This window comes from Notamacropus eugenii, chromosome 1 (assembly GCF_028372415.1).
Source record: "Notamacropus eugenii isolate mMacEug1 chromosome 1, mMacEug1.pri_v2, whole genome shotgun sequence".
Classification (NCBI taxonomy): domain Eukaryota; kingdom Metazoa; phylum Chordata; class Mammalia; order Diprotodontia; family Macropodidae; genus Notamacropus; species Notamacropus eugenii.
Genome location: NC_092872.1, coordinates 759528580 through 759544202, shown reverse-complemented (window position 1 = coordinate 759544202; position 15623 = coordinate 759528580).

Below are 15623 nucleotides of genomic sequence, written 5' to 3'. Positions count from 1 at the left end.
ATCAGACCAATACAAGCTCGGAATGCTCTACCACAGGATGGGCACAGATAGTCTGTATGAATATTTGGGGTGGATATCCCAAATTTGTGCATTCTGTGTTTACTTTGTGCTGTCTCAGTTCTGCTTTGCTCAAAGAGCACAGCACCCTTTCTTTTGTGGGCATGCCATGCTGAGCAGTCCTGTGCCAGTGTCTCCCATGTTGCACAGCCAAATCCAAAGTTCTTGAGAGAGACCTTAGGAGTGTCCATTTCTTGAGGCCACCACGTGATTGCCTGCCCCATGCAAGTTCTCCATAAAATAGTCTTTTTGGCAAGCATACATTTTGCATTCAAACAGTGTGGCCAGCCCATCAGTGTTGCACCCTCTGAAGCATAGTTTGAATACTTGACAGTTCAGCTCAAGCAAGGAATTCAGCATCTGGTACCTTACCCTGCCAGGTGATCCTCAGAATCTTCCTAAGACAGTTCAAATGGAAGTGATTCAGTTTCCTGGCATGGCACTGGTAGACTGTCCATGTTTCACAGGCATGTAACAATGAAGTCAGCACAACGGCTCTGTAGACTTTCAGTTTGGTAGTCAGTCTAATACCTCTTCTCTCCCAAACCTTTCTTCAGAGCCTCCCAAACACTGAGCTAGCTCTGGCAATGCTGCATCAACCTCATTGTCATTGCATACATCCCTGGAAAGTACACTACCAAGGTAAGTGAACTTATCCACAGCATTCAGAACTTCTCCATTTGTTGTAAGTGATGGTTCCATGTATGGATGGTGTGGTGGTGGCTGATGGAGCACCTGTGTTTTCTTGGTGTTAATTATTAGGCCCAAATTAGCACAGGTAGCAGAGAATTGATCCATACTTTCCTGTATCTCAGCTTCAGAGGCTGCACTGAGTGCACAACCACCTGCAAACAGAAAATCATGCACCAACCCTCCCTCCACTTTGATCTTGGCTTGGAGCCTTTTTAAATTGAAGAACTTGCCATCAGTATGGTAGTTGACCTTAATGCTATGTTCATCCTCATTAAAAGTATTTGTCAATATGGCTAAAAATATGCTAAAAAGCATGGGAGCAAGCACACAGTCCTGTTTCACTCCATTGGTGACTGGGAAGGCAGGAGAGCTTTGTCCATTACCCAGAACCCGGGCAAACATGCCATCATGAAGTTGATGTACAATACTGATGAACTTCTCTGGGCAACCAAATTTTGACATAATTTTCCATAAGCCCTCATGACTAACAGTGTCAAAGGCCTTGGTCAGATCTATAAACTTTGCGTACAGACCTCTGTCCTGCTCCTGGCATTTCCCCTGGAGTTGTCTGGCAGCAAACACCATATCGACTGTTCCTCGGCCCTTTTGAAACCACACTGGCTCTCAGGTATATGACCATCTTCCAGGTGAAGGATCAGCCTATTAAGGAGGACTCTAGCAAGAATTTCACCAGCAATGACTAAGAGAGAAGTTCCCCTGTGATTGTCACAGGACAATCTCTTCCCTTTACCCTTATAGAGATGGACAATGGAAGCATCCTTGAACTCCTGGGAGATAACTTCCTCTTGAAATATAACCTGGAAAATTTCAGTCAGCTTTTGTATGAGCAATGGGCCCCCTATCTTGCAAATCTCAACTGGAATAGAATCAGCACCAGGTGCTTTGCCACATGAAAGGAGCCTAATGGCCCTCAAAACCTCTTCTTCAGTTGGAAGTTCAGCTAAGGAGGGATTGACTTCAACCTGAGGTAAACAGTCAATGGCCTCAGCATCGATCAATGATGGTCTGTTGAGAACACTATGGAAGTGTTCAGCCCATCTCTCTAGGATCATGTCCTTATCACTAATCAATGTGGCTCCATCAATACGGAGTGGTTGTGATGCACCATAGGCTTTTGGTCCATAAATAGCTTTCAGGGAATCATAAAAGTGCTTTGGATTGTTACCGTCAGCATAAAACTGAATTTCACCTGCCTTCTTACTGAGCCAGGAATCCTGCATCTCTCTAAGCTTTGTTTGTACTTTGCTTTTGATGGAATTAAATGCTGCCTTCTTAGAGGTGGATGACCTATCCTGCTGGTAAACCCTGTGGAGTTCACGTTTTTCATTTAGCAGCTTCTGAATTTCCCCGTCATTTTCATCAAACCAGTCTTGGTGTGAGGCAGAGCTGCACGAAATCATCAGCCTCATTCTCTTCTCCAGTCATCATAGTCCAGTGGCAGGACAGAGTCAAGATGGCTGGCGATGGCTCAGAATGCAGTGGATGACCTTGGCGTCTTTGGTGTCTAACCAAGCTCTAAGCACTCCACATCGCTTGCTTCATCTGCCTTCATGGCCGTTGGAACAAATTGTCCTTATCCACCCATTCCACCAGATGAAGTCGTCACATGCTTGGGGTAGACACCCCCCTAACTCACCAGTGGGTTTGAGAGCCCTTGGTTACCCTCAACCTGGTTTGGCCTGCCTGCCAAAATGGTTTACCGCTGAGCATGCTGTGGCTTCTTGGAACCACAAGGAGAGTTAGGTGTAACAGGTGGACACCAAAGGTGGAAAGAGCCCCACAAAGGGCTCAGCAACCATCACACCAAATGTACTGGTCCTCCCTGCACACACCCTACACCCCATAGTGACTGTTACATATTGGCTGGTTGTCCTTCATTCTCTAAGAGGACCAAAATGATAGCACTATGTTAGAGTCCTTACAGTGTGTACAACTGTGGCTGATCAGACCAATATGAGCTCAGAAAACTGACCCCAGGTCAGGCACAGATAGTCTGTGTGAACATGTGGGGTGGATTCTCTAAATCTGCACATCCTACATTTCCTTTGTGCTGTCTCAGTTCTGCTTTGTTCAAAGCACAGCACCTTCTCTGATGCAGGCACGCCATGCTGAGCGGTCCTGTGTCAATGTCTTTCATGTCACACAATCAAATCCAAAGTTCTTAAGAGACCTTGACAGTGTCCCTGTATCACTTCTTCTGACCACCATGTGACCATTTGTCCTGTGTGAGCTCTCTATAAATAGTCTTTTGGGTAAGTATATATTTGGCATTCAAACAACACGGCCAGCCCACTGGAGTCGCACTTTCTGCAGTAGAGTCTGAATGTTTGACAGTTTAGTTTGAGTAAGAATCTCAATGTCTGGTACCTTATCCTGCCAGGTGATTCTCAGAATCTTCCTAAGACAGTTCAAGTGGAAGTGATTCAGTTTCCTGGCATGGCGCTGGTACACTGTCTATGTTTCACAGGCATACAACCATGAGGTCAGCACAACGGCTCTGTAGACCTTCAGTCTGGTGTCAAATACCTCTTCCTTTCTGTACTCTCTTTTACAGTCTCCCAAACACTAAACTAGTTCTGGCAATGAATGTGTCAACCTCATTGTCAATGTGTACATCCCTGGAGAGTACACTACCAAGGTAAGTGAACTTCTTCACAGCATTCAAAACTTCTCCATTTGCTGTAACTGATGGTTCCACATATGGATGGTGTGGTGGTAACTGGTGGAAAATATGTGCTTATTTGGTGTTAATTATTAGACCCAAATTAGCACAAGCAGCAGAGAACAGATCCATACTTTGTTGCATCTCAGCTTCAGGGGCTGCACTGAGTGCACAATCATCTGCAAACAGAAAATCATGCAGCAACACTCCTCCACTTTGGTCTTGGCTTGGAGCCTTTTCAAATTGAAGAATTCATTATCAGTACGGTAGCTGACCTTGATGCCATGTTTGTGTATGGCATATAGTACTGATGAATTTCTCTGGGCAACCAAATGTTGGCATAATTTTCCACATGCCCTCTATGACTGACTGTATCGAAGACATACATATTAGACACTTAACAAATACCTATTTTTCTCTCATTAGTCTGTCTTTTCCTTCCTTCTCTGTGCACAGCATAAAATTAGATAGCATGAAGGACTATGGGGAGAGTCAGGGTCAGGCTTCAGGGAAGTGATTTACCCTGGGCCATCCAGGTAGTAAGCTATCATCAGAGAACTACTGAGGGGCAGGTGTAGGCCTGGAAGGTGGCTGAGGTCCCTTTCATGGATGAGACTGTGATGATAGGTCCAGCATGTTCTGCCTGCACCCCTGCTCCCCTTCCCAGGAAGGCAGCTGCCCTTGTGTTCCCTCCACTCCAAATCATCATCCCTTCTGCACCCCAGGCAATCATTCTCCTTGCCCAGCCCATCTTTATGCTCCATCAGCATCTGCCCCAGGTGGGCTCTTCTCTGATATTGCCTGACCTCTCCTGCATCCTACCTCAAGTCCTACCTGAAGCCCTCTTAGACACAGGGGAGCCGCCTGCCCCATGAGTTCAAGACCATGAAAACTTTGCCTCAAACATCATGCTAGTTTCCCCAGAAAATTTGTGCTGTGTCTCCATCTGGTGGTCAAGGGCTCTCCTTGTAGCTTATGAAGGTCCTTTTGGAATGGCGGGTAGGGAGAGGGGACAGACACAGAGGGAGAATGAGAAAGGACAGAGAGAGATTGACAGAGGAGAGAGAGAGAGAAGAGAGGGGGAGACAGATTCAGTAAGAGACAAATACAGACAGAGAGGGAGGATGAGACAAAGACAGACAGATGGGGAAAAGACAGAGTGATAGAGAAAAGAAAGAGACAGAGAAAGACAGAAACAGAGGAAGGTGGAAAGAAGAGGGAGAGTGGAGAAAAAAAACAAGGGAAAGAAAAATCGGAGGAAGGGAGGGGAAAGGGGAGGGGGAGGAGATGGAGGGAGAAAGAGAAAAAAGGGAGAGACAGAGACACAGAAATAGACAGAGACAAAGACTTAGAGAGAAAGAGACACAGACAAGGACAGAAACTCAGAGACAGAGAGACAAGGAGAGAGAGGGGCAGAGTAAAAGACACAGGGAGAGAGACAGACAGAGGGGAGGAAAGGAGTGATGGAGGGAGAGGGAAAGATAGTGGCAAAGGGAGGGAGGAGTGAGGAGAGAATTAGATAAACAGCACCAGTGTAACAGCTGCAGAAGTGCACAGCCTCTAAGAGTGAAGTCAGACTCAGAATGGGGAGGGCTCACTAATCTGTGTACAAGGACCCCTTCAGGCCACATACTGACTTAGCTTTAAAATACAGTTATCTATGTTTTGTGGGATTTTCATTTATTTGGTTAGATATTTCCCAATCCCATTTTAATTGTGTTCAGGCTGCCCTGGGGAACATGATGGCCAATAAGTTGCTGGACATGGCCTGCTTCTGATGCCTCTGCCCTGAGAGATCATGACTACAGAGGATCCCTATCTAGTCTGTGCTTGTCAGGGGAGAAAGGGAAAGAAATATCTGGTAAATACACACACACATATTAGCCTCTTGGAATTAATCATTTCTTAGGCCCCTTTGTTTGGTAAACTCTAACATGGATTCCCTTCCCTATCAATCCCATATGGGACTTGGGCACATTTACCAAAAGCCTCACAATTCAGAACAAGACACAAATGGAGGCAGGGGCAGAATGGAGACTCATCACAGAGTCTTCTGCCTCCAAGCCCTGTGGCCATTAGCAGAGCTTTCTCTAAGACCACAGAGACTCCTCAGCCTTCCTCAAATAGGTCTGGGGACCCTCAAAACACAAGATACAGACGGCTTCTCAAAACTGCTTGACTCTGATCAAGAATCAAGGGACAGAAGGGACCCGAGAGGCCAGCTAGTGCAGGAAGCAGAGACGACTCAAAGTCCCAAATCAGTGACTACTAGATCTGAACATCAAGCTCCAAACCCAAGGTTCCTTCCACTCAGCCCCATGTCCTCCTTTTCAAATAAGCTCAGCAGGAAGAGTATGGGCTCAACCTCACCCCCTCAAATGACACAAACAGTCCACGTCAGTGGCTGAGGAAAGGCGGGCAAGCACAGGCTGTAGAGCCATGACTGACCCAACCTCCTGGGAAACCATTTGAATCAGCAACAAAATGAAGCAATGACCTTGCTCATGACCTTTGGCTCCATGATAATGGCACTTGCCACGGATTCTCTTGCTTTTTTAAAGCAAAAGGTATTAACAGTATGGAGGGGGAACCCCCAAGTCCAGCTCTAACTGGCAAGTCAGGTCTACAGAGGACTATGAACGTGTGGCAAGGACATTACCTGCAGACAGGGGCTCATTCACCTCCACCTGTACGTGGTCAGTCAGTCAAAGAGCATTCCTTCCTATGTGTCAGGCTCTGTGCTAAATCACCAGGGATACAGAGAAAGACAAAAGCACAACACCGGGCTGACAGGATGTACAAAGTGGAGAGTAGTCTCAGACTGAAGCTAAGGAACAGGCAGTAGAAGGAAGGCCGCCCATACAAGGTGAGGTCTTGGATGAGATGGGAAGGAAGGTGGTACAGAGAAGAGGAAGTATTCCAGGTACGGGGAACCACCAGTGAAGAGATGCAGGGTCAGGAGATAGTGGGTCACGGGTGAGGAGCAGCCAGGAGGCCTGCGTCACTGGGTCAAAGAGTACATGGGGGGAGTAAGATCAAGAAGGGAGGAGTGGGCAGGTTACCAAGGGCACTGAAGGCCAGACTGCATTTTGTATTTGCTCCTGAGCACGACAGGGAGCCACGGGGTTTAAATGACTAGGGGGTGACCTGATCAGATGTGTACTTTAGGAAAATCCCTTTGGTGTCTCAGTGGAGGATGGGCTGACAGGGAGAGAGACCTGAGACAGGCAGACACTCCGTGTGGGAGGGTGGAGGCAGGGTCAGAGGAGAGAAGTGGACCCGCTGGAAAGATTCTGGGAAGATGGAAACAAGAGTTGACCAAAACCCGGATAAGTGGACTGACCCCACCTGAATACTGGAGCACCACAAGAATATCATCTAATAAAGAGATTCTGCAGCTGATGAAAAGCAGAGTAAGTACAGTCTGAGGAAGGGGTGGAGCCACAGCCCTAGACCTCAGGTCTCTAACTCCACCCATTAGGCTTCTTCTCTTCCCTCCTCTCCCTTAACTTCCCTTGGTCATCCAGCCACCATTCCCCACATACGCCAGCTGCCCTCCAGTCACTCTCCTCCTCCTCCTTTTCTTCCTGCCCCTACACCAACTGGGATGTGGGACCCTGACCCTGGACTCTGGGCTGATCATACCAGGCTGGACCTGGAACCTCAAAGACTTGAGTTCAGCTCTGGGCTCAGACACTACCTGTGTGACCCTAGACAAGTCACTTAACCTCTGTTTGCCTTCATTTCAACAGGAAAATGGGGTCAATGATAATACCCATCTCTAGGGGTTGCAGGGAGGATCAGAGGCCATCTTTCTAAAGTGTTTAGCGCAGTGTCCAGCACACAGTAGGTGCTTAATAAGTGCTTTTCCTCATGTGCCAAATGAGCTGGAGAAGGACACAACAAACCACTGCAGGGTTTTTTGCCAAGAAAACCCCACGTGGGGTCACAAAGAATTGGACACAACTGAAAAACGGCTAACCATCGACAACCACCATGGCCCTGCACCAACACCCCTGCCTCCTCTGCCCATTGAGAACAGGGATCATCTTTCCTGGTGCTTATATCTGTACACTCATGTCTTAGCACTGGGCCTGGCTCGCGGAGGTGCTTCATAAAGGCTTCCTTCTTCATCACTTATTTCCTCCTCCCTCTCCTTCTTCGCCTAAAAAATCCTTTCTCTGAGAGACTGAGAGGCAGGCATGCAAAAGGAGCAGCATGTTCTAGTTACGGGGAATGACCTATGCACAAGCCTGGAGGTCGGAGATGGCAGACTGAGCACAAGGAGTTGCTAAAAGGGCACTTAGGGTTAGGGTCAGAGGGCAGACAGAGCCGGTGGAGAGCAGAAACAGAGGAGAACCAGAGAAGGGAGGCTGGAGCCCGAGGAAGACTTCAAGTGTCCAGGAGGAATATGTACTTTCTCCCAGAGTTTCTAGCCTAGGGTCTATGGACCCCACCCCAGGGTAGGGGAATACATCTCAAGGAGTCTGTGAACTTCCTTTAACAAATATTTTGATAACTATTTCAATGTAATTGTTTTCCTTTGTAATCTTACATATTCTTTTTAGATTGTTTAAATGCAGAATTCCGATCAGGGGTCCACAGGCTTCCCCAGACTGCCAAGGGGCTAGGACACAAGAAAGGGGCTGAGCCCTGTCTTAGGGATAAGAGTGGAGCCTGGATTTGGCACCAGTGTGAAAGGGGTGGAGGGATAGATCAGAGAGGAGAGAGCCTGGGGGCAGAGAGGTCAATCTGGAGGCTACTCCCACAGTCTGGAAGGGAATTAGAGCCTGAGCTGGAGAAACATGCCAGGGGAAGAAGTTAGAAATGAAAGTTGCTTCAAAGGCAGAACCAGCATGACTGAGCCGCCGGTGGACGTGGGTATGGGGGTTCACTAAATCATTAGTGAATGCAACATTCCTGGCATCCACGTCTTGAATTTTTAGCATGTTAAACAGAAGGCTTCCTGACTCATGACCAATCTTTTCTTAGAAAACAGAGCACCCCAAATGTGCCGCCTCCTCCTGAAGGCTCAGCCTCATCACCAGAAGGCAGGGCCCACACCCACATCCCAGATCTGTCGGTCAGTGACCAGCGTGGTCTTCTGTTGGGACTTTCCACCAGTCTCCAACATCTACTGCTCTTTTTCTTCCCACCCCTTCCCAACCTCTTGCGTGTCTCTGAGGTTTGGGGCCAGTGGGCCTTGACTGGGAGAGCCAGAGTCGGCCAAGGAACACCCTCCTGGTATAGTTGTGCTATGTCTCTGATTAGAGGCAGGACCTATGATGACTGAACCCTTTAGAGTCAGTAAAGTGGGATGGGAGGTGGCAAGGGCTGAGAAGTCCTTGTACAGGTGGAGGTCACCCAGAGATCATCACATCGTGGGACTGGAAGCTCATTTTACAGAAGAGAAAACTGAGGTCTGTAAGAGAGAAATGACTTGCCCACGGTCATGGAAACAAAACCAGGACTTCTGACTCCAAATTCCACATTCTTTGATACTTTTTTTAAACAAAGACCATAGTAGAGATGGGCCAAGTCCTGCCTGAGCAGACCAAGCAAGGAGCCAGCAGGGTTAAAATCAGGAATTATGACAATTTAAGTCAACAAGTGCCAGGCACTGTACAAAAGAGAGAGGTCATGCTCTGCTAGGAGAAACAACGTGTTCACAGGTGAGTCAACACCATGTAAAGAGACATCATGAGGGTGGAGACGGGAAAGGACCCAGAGGAGAGCTGGCACTTCTGGAAGGTGGGAGGTCATCCTAGACATGAAGGATGGCCTGACATCATGCAGGAAGGAAGCCAGCATGTAACAAGAAACAAGGCACAAGCTGGGCCAGACTGGAGAGGGTTTGAAATGGCTGTAATTCATTTATGCCAAAGGCAAGAGAGAGCTGCAGGAGCTTCTTGGAGAGGGCAGTAACACAGTCAGACCTTATTTAGGAATTCATTTGGTCTCTTCTGTTGAGGATACATAGACAGGAAGAGACTTGCAGGGTGGTGGTTGTCGGTTCTTCATTTTCCAAAAGGACCAAGGCCATCACCAGGGCAGAGCTGCACAAAGCCATTAGCCTTGCCCTCTCTTCCAGTGGCAGAACACAAGTCAAGAGGACTGGCAACGGCCAGGAATGCAGTGGGTTACCTTGGTGTCTTTGATGTTGGACCAAGCTCTAAATGTTCTACAGCACCCACTTCAACTGCCTTCACGGCTGCTGGGACAAATTGTTCTCATCCAATTAATAGAAATAAGGTTACTAGTAGAAGAGTTAGGAGTCGACTACTGTAGTCCAGCTGAGAAACGATGACTACATGAGTTCCCTTGATAGAACTAGGAAACTCAGGAAGAGGGCAAAGTGTGGGGGAAGGGAAGCAGAGATGACAGTCTGTTTTGGTCACATCCTAAAGAGCAAAATTTACCAAAATGGTGGAGAGATGAGGACTATGGCTCAAGGTACAAGGGATCCACACAGGCGAAGTCACAGGATTTTGAACTACTCACTTCAGTGGCCCCCTCAACATCCAGTTTTAAGCTAGGCCCCACCCTCTAGCCTTATCTAAATTCAACTCAAAAGCACTTCTTAAGCAGAAAGGCATTGAGCAAGATGCTGGGGGTACAGAGACAAAAAGGAAGTGCCTTCCTCCAGGAGAGTGTATTCTATTGGAGGGAACAGACAATAAAAGGTAATGTCATGTAGGAGAGAACTCACCACAGAAATCAGGAGAGGCTTCATGTTGGAGGCAACAACTAAGCTAGGCCTTAAAGGATGCTATGAATTGTAAAAGACAGAGAAGAAGAGCAGATGTGATCTAGGCCTGGGGTTCAGACCTCACAAAGGTTTAGTGAAAGATCTGGTTACTGGGAGGCCCTTCTGGAGTCCTAGGATTGAGGCTGTGGATACCTGAACATGTTTGAAGCATCAGGGAAGGAAGAAGTCACTAAGGAAAGACTCAAGGTGACCAACTCTCTGGAGAGCTAAGAGGGCACAGGGTCAAGAGGCTGGCTTTGTCAGCAGGGGCCACCTCATCCTCTGGGACTCTGCAGAGAACTCCTTTAGCCTCCTTCGTTCGTGCCCGAGGTAGTGGGAAAGGCTTTGTGGTCAGCTCTTTATTTCTCCATTGTCTAATGGACCAGTCACCTCTTTCTGATTCTTTCAGTCCTTGGCTATTTCTGGCGTTTGCTACCCCTGTTCATCCTCAGAGGTCTCTTCAGTTACTCCCAGATTTGTAGGGGGTTGACGGGGTTGAATATCTGGCTGCCAAGTGAGGAACCATGACTTGAGAGGATCTCCATCAGGATTCATTTAATTTCACTCAATCTGTGGGATGGAGGAAGAAAATGACTGCCTTCCATCAGCTTCAAACTTCAGCACACATGAACACATGATCAGAACACACGATGTGTTCAGATGGTGGCACCTAGTGGTGATAAGTGGTATAGCTCTAGGAAGGATGCCATAAAGAGCAAAGACAGGTCCACTTCTCACTTTGAATATTAAGTGCCTGTTGTGTGTATCAGCAGCACCACTAGGTACTGGAGGACTGCGGAGGACACCGAGTTAAATGGGTGAGTATTCCTGCCCTTGCAGAGCTCTGTTTATGAGGCTCTGAATATTTACCCCTATGGTGACTCTGAATTAGACAGAGATTCCTTTGATGTTGTCCAGTGCCTAAGCACACAGTAAGCACTTAATAAATGTTTGATTCTTCCAGCACCCTTCAGAGGAATGATTGGTGAAATGTAGGAAGGATGGAGAGTTCTCAAACATAAAATTCTGAAGATACAAATTTCCAAGCCATCACACATCCACGCCTCTAAACTCCGACTTAAAATGCAAGCTTCGCCCTGGGCTCTTTTTGATTGGGCATATTTACCACATCCAGCCAGACCCCAGACCCCAAACATTGCTCCCCTCCCATACCACTTCTCTTCCTCCTTCATTTCCAACTGGAGCTCTAAGAACAGGGATCAGGTGTTCAGTTTAACCCCCTCGTTCCAGGAAATGGACCTATGGCTCTGTCATCCCATGATGTCCCTCCCCACCCCCATGCCTTCTCTGTGCAGAACCTCCTTCTTGGTCCTCACCCCCCAAGAGGAGTTATCACCTATCAGACGTAAGTTCCTTGAGGGAAGGCACTGTTCTCCTTGCTTGTATTTGCATCTCTAGTGCTTAGCATGCTGCCCACCACATGGCAAGCTGTGATAAATGCTTTTTCCTCCCACTATTCACAAAGGGGCACAGATAACTACAAGCACACCAAAGATACACAAATGCCCGGTTCCAAAAGTCTAAAGGCAAAGGTCATTCCTGACAGGGGATGAGGGAAAGCTTCCAAAAGAAGATGGTGTCTGAATTGGGCTTTAAAGGATGTGAAGGAATCAATAAAGGGACCAGCATAGTTTCCAACAGTGCAGAATGCATGGAGGGGAGAGATATGAGACAAGGCGGAACCTAGAGGGAAGCAAGAAGGCCTAAAGTGCCGAGCAACAGAGCCAGAGCTTTCCTTGGCAGACAAAAGGTAGAAGTTTGGGGAAAGAAAAATGAAATGAACACACAAGCTGCCAGAATATGAAATAAACCAGTGCTAGGGAAAAATGCTTTGGATTTTGGAAGGGGCCAGTGGGGTCAAAGCTAGTTTTCATCTAAAGAGAAAGAGAGGAAGCATGTTTTAAGTCCTCTCTTGTACCAGGGATCTGGCTTTGCAAGGCCCTCTCTTAAACTAAAGCCATGGCACCTGCGCCTAGGAGCACCAGCTCAGGTCTCTCTCTGGAGTCAGAGTAACAGCCTGAGATCCAGTTCATTACCCTGAGTGTGGCTTCAAGATGCCCCATCTTGAGCCAGAAAGACAGCCATGTAGACTCGTGCTCTGCAGGCCCAGCTCTAAGATCCTCCCTTGCTGGGTCCCTGCTCTTCCTTGGAGTTGAGTCTGAGATCCCAATCCTTCTGCTCCACTTCTGGGGTCTGGCTACTTAATCCCAGCCTACACTTATTCCATAGCTCCTGCCCTAGCTACTTTCCCGTGAGCCAGATTGGTAACCTTTGCAGGAAAGATGAACCAACATGGTTTCTCCTTAGATTTCCAACCACAGTTCCACCTGGCCCTCATCCCAGACCTTTGTTCACACTGTTGCTAGAGAGGTGGGCTGCCCGGCTTCCTCCTACTCCACCACATCGGCTGGTCTCAAGTCTGCCTCTCTTGATGCAAGCCATGGTCCCATTCGTTGGCTTTGCCACATGGCATGCATTTAGTTCGGTGGCCACCAAAGCGCCCCAGTGTTGTTCATTGTTCAGACAAACCATGACCTCATAGTGCTCTCCCTGCCTTGTCCCTGGGGAGCTGATTTCTCCTGCTCAAGTACAAATCTTTACGTTTATCTCACTGGATTTCACATTATTAGATTTATTTCAAAGCTCTAATCCACCTAAAATGTTCTGACTCCTGACTGTCTTCCTGTTAGCAATCCCTCCTACCTTTGTGTCATCTGTAAATCTGACAATTGTGCCATCAATCCATCCTTTATCCAAGTCACTGTCAAAGACATTCAATGACCCGGGGTAAGCAAAGTCTCCAGGTCTGCACACAATGTTTGTCCATCTGACCAAGGCCTCTGATACTGCCAATGGTGAGGGTTTATGGGAAATTACGGCAGAATGTTGCCCAGAGAAGTTCAACCATATTGTACTCCAGTTTCACAGCAGCACGCTCGCCCAGGTTCTGGATAACTGGGATACTCTTGCACTTTCGCAGTCACCAGGGGAATGAAGCAAGGCTGTGTGCTTGCTGCCATGTTGTGTAGCATGTTTTCAGCAATGTTCTCAGATGCCTTCAACAAGGATGAGAATGGCATCAAGGTCAGTTACCACGCTTACAGTAATTTATTTGACTTGAAAAGGCTACAAGTCAAGACTCAAGTAGAGGGAGGGTTGGAACACTGATTTTTTGTTTACAGATGACTGTGAACTCGAGCTGAGATGCAACAAAGTGTGGATCGGTTTTCTGCTACCTGAACTAATTTTGGCCTAACATTTAATACCAACAAAGGTTTCCCACCAGCCAGCACCACACCATCTGATGTGGAACCATTGGTTACAGCAAATGGAGAAACTGTAAATGCTGTGGATAAGTTCACTCACCTTGGCAACATATTTCCCAGGAATATCCACAAAGACAATAAGGCTGGCGCATGCCTTGCCAGAGCCAGCTCAGTGTTTGGATAGATTCTCAAGGAAAGTGTACAAGAGAAGAAGTATTAGACTGACTACCAAATTGAAGGTCCACAGAGCTGTTGTGTGCCTGTGAAACCTGGACAGTCTGCCAGCACCATATCAGGAAACTGAATCGCTTCCATTTGAATTGTTTTAGGGTTCTGAAGATCACCTGGCAGGATAAAGTACCAGACACTGAGCATTCAGACTTTAGTGTAGAGAGTGCAACTCCAATGGAATGGCCATGTAGTTTGAAAGCTAAATGTACATATATGTACAATGTACATAAAATGACTATTTTATAGAGAAATCACATAAGCCAAGTGCTCCCATGGAGGTTAAAAGAAGAAAATCAAGGTCACTCTCAAGAATTTGGGAATCCATTACGTGATATGGGAGACACTGGCAAAGGACCACCCAGCCTGGTGTGCCTTCATCAAAGACGGCGTTGTGCTCTAGTCAGGCACGCACAGTGGCTTCTGCACTTCGCACTTTGCTCCCTGCCAGGAGGTCAGAACTCTACTAACCTCCTCCCAAGTTGTCTTAAGCTGAATAACTGCTTTCCCTTGACTTTCTAGGATTTCTACCACTCCAAAATACAACTTGAACTATTATTTTAAGATATTTGGAGGGGAATTTGGGAGGGTCAGGTGATTTTCTCCCCTATTTTGCCATCTTTCCACAATCCTTTCCAAAATCAATAATCGAGTCACCTAAAAATTAACTGAAGCAATGATCAATTTTAGTAATGTTGCAGAATATAAAAAACTCACAGAAGAGCTTCTGAATGCTACCAGTAACACCCAGTAAGAAGAGACAGAAAGGGAAATTCCATTTAAAATGACTACAGGAAGTATAAAATTCTTCGGAGGCTACTTTCCAAGGCAACAGAGAAACTATCTAAACCCAACTTTAAAATATTGTTTACAGAAATAAAAACAAACTTAAATAACTGGAGAAATATGAACTACTCATAAATGAGTCATTAATTTTTAAAAGACAATACTACCTAAATTCATTTATGTATTCAGTGCCACACCAAATACTACCAAAGAATTACTCTGTAGAGCTAGAAAAATAATAACAAAATTCACCTGGAAGAGTAAAAAGTCAAGAACGTCGAGAATAAATGAAAAAAGTGAGGGAAAGCAGCGAGGACCAGATCGCAAACGATACCACAGAGGAGCATTCATCTGAACAGCTGGGCACTGGTTTAGACATGGAAAAATGGATCTGTAAAACAGATTAGGCATATAATATACAGAAGCAAATGAACCTAGTAGCCTAGTGTCCAAGTGCCTCAAAGACCCCACCTACTGGGTTAACAAACACTGCTATGAAAACTGGAAATCAATCTGAAAGAAATTAGGTTTAGAATACAACCTCTTACCATACAACAAGATAAGCTCCATATAGATACATGATTTAAATATATAAGGTCACACAATAAACAAATAAGAGGAGTAAGTAAAAAAAATGCTTGTTAAATCTATGGAGAAGGGAAGCATTCATGAGAGACAGACAGGATCACAGAAGGTAAAATGGAGAATTTTGAATACATCATTTTTTTTGCACAAACAAAACCAGTGAAGATAAGATTAAAAGACAGTTAACTAGGAAAAAATCTTTGCAGCAAATTGCTCTGTTAGAAGTCTCATTTCCAAGATATATAAGGAATTAATTAAAATTTTAAGGATAAAAGCCATTCCCAATTTATAATGATAAAAGGACACGCAGACATAAAAGAAATCTAAGCTATCAATAGTCATGTGAAAAAGTAGTCCAAGTCACTAAGAATTAGTGAAACGAAAATTAAAAGTAACTATGAAGTTCTGAGTTACCTCAAAAAAATGAAAATGAAAAATGTTAAAGGTTCTTGATGGGTACACAGTTATACAGTGGTGAGGACTGTGACTGATATCAGCTTCTGGCAAGCAGATTGGAACTATGCCCAAAACTCCTTAACTGTGTATACCGCCTGAC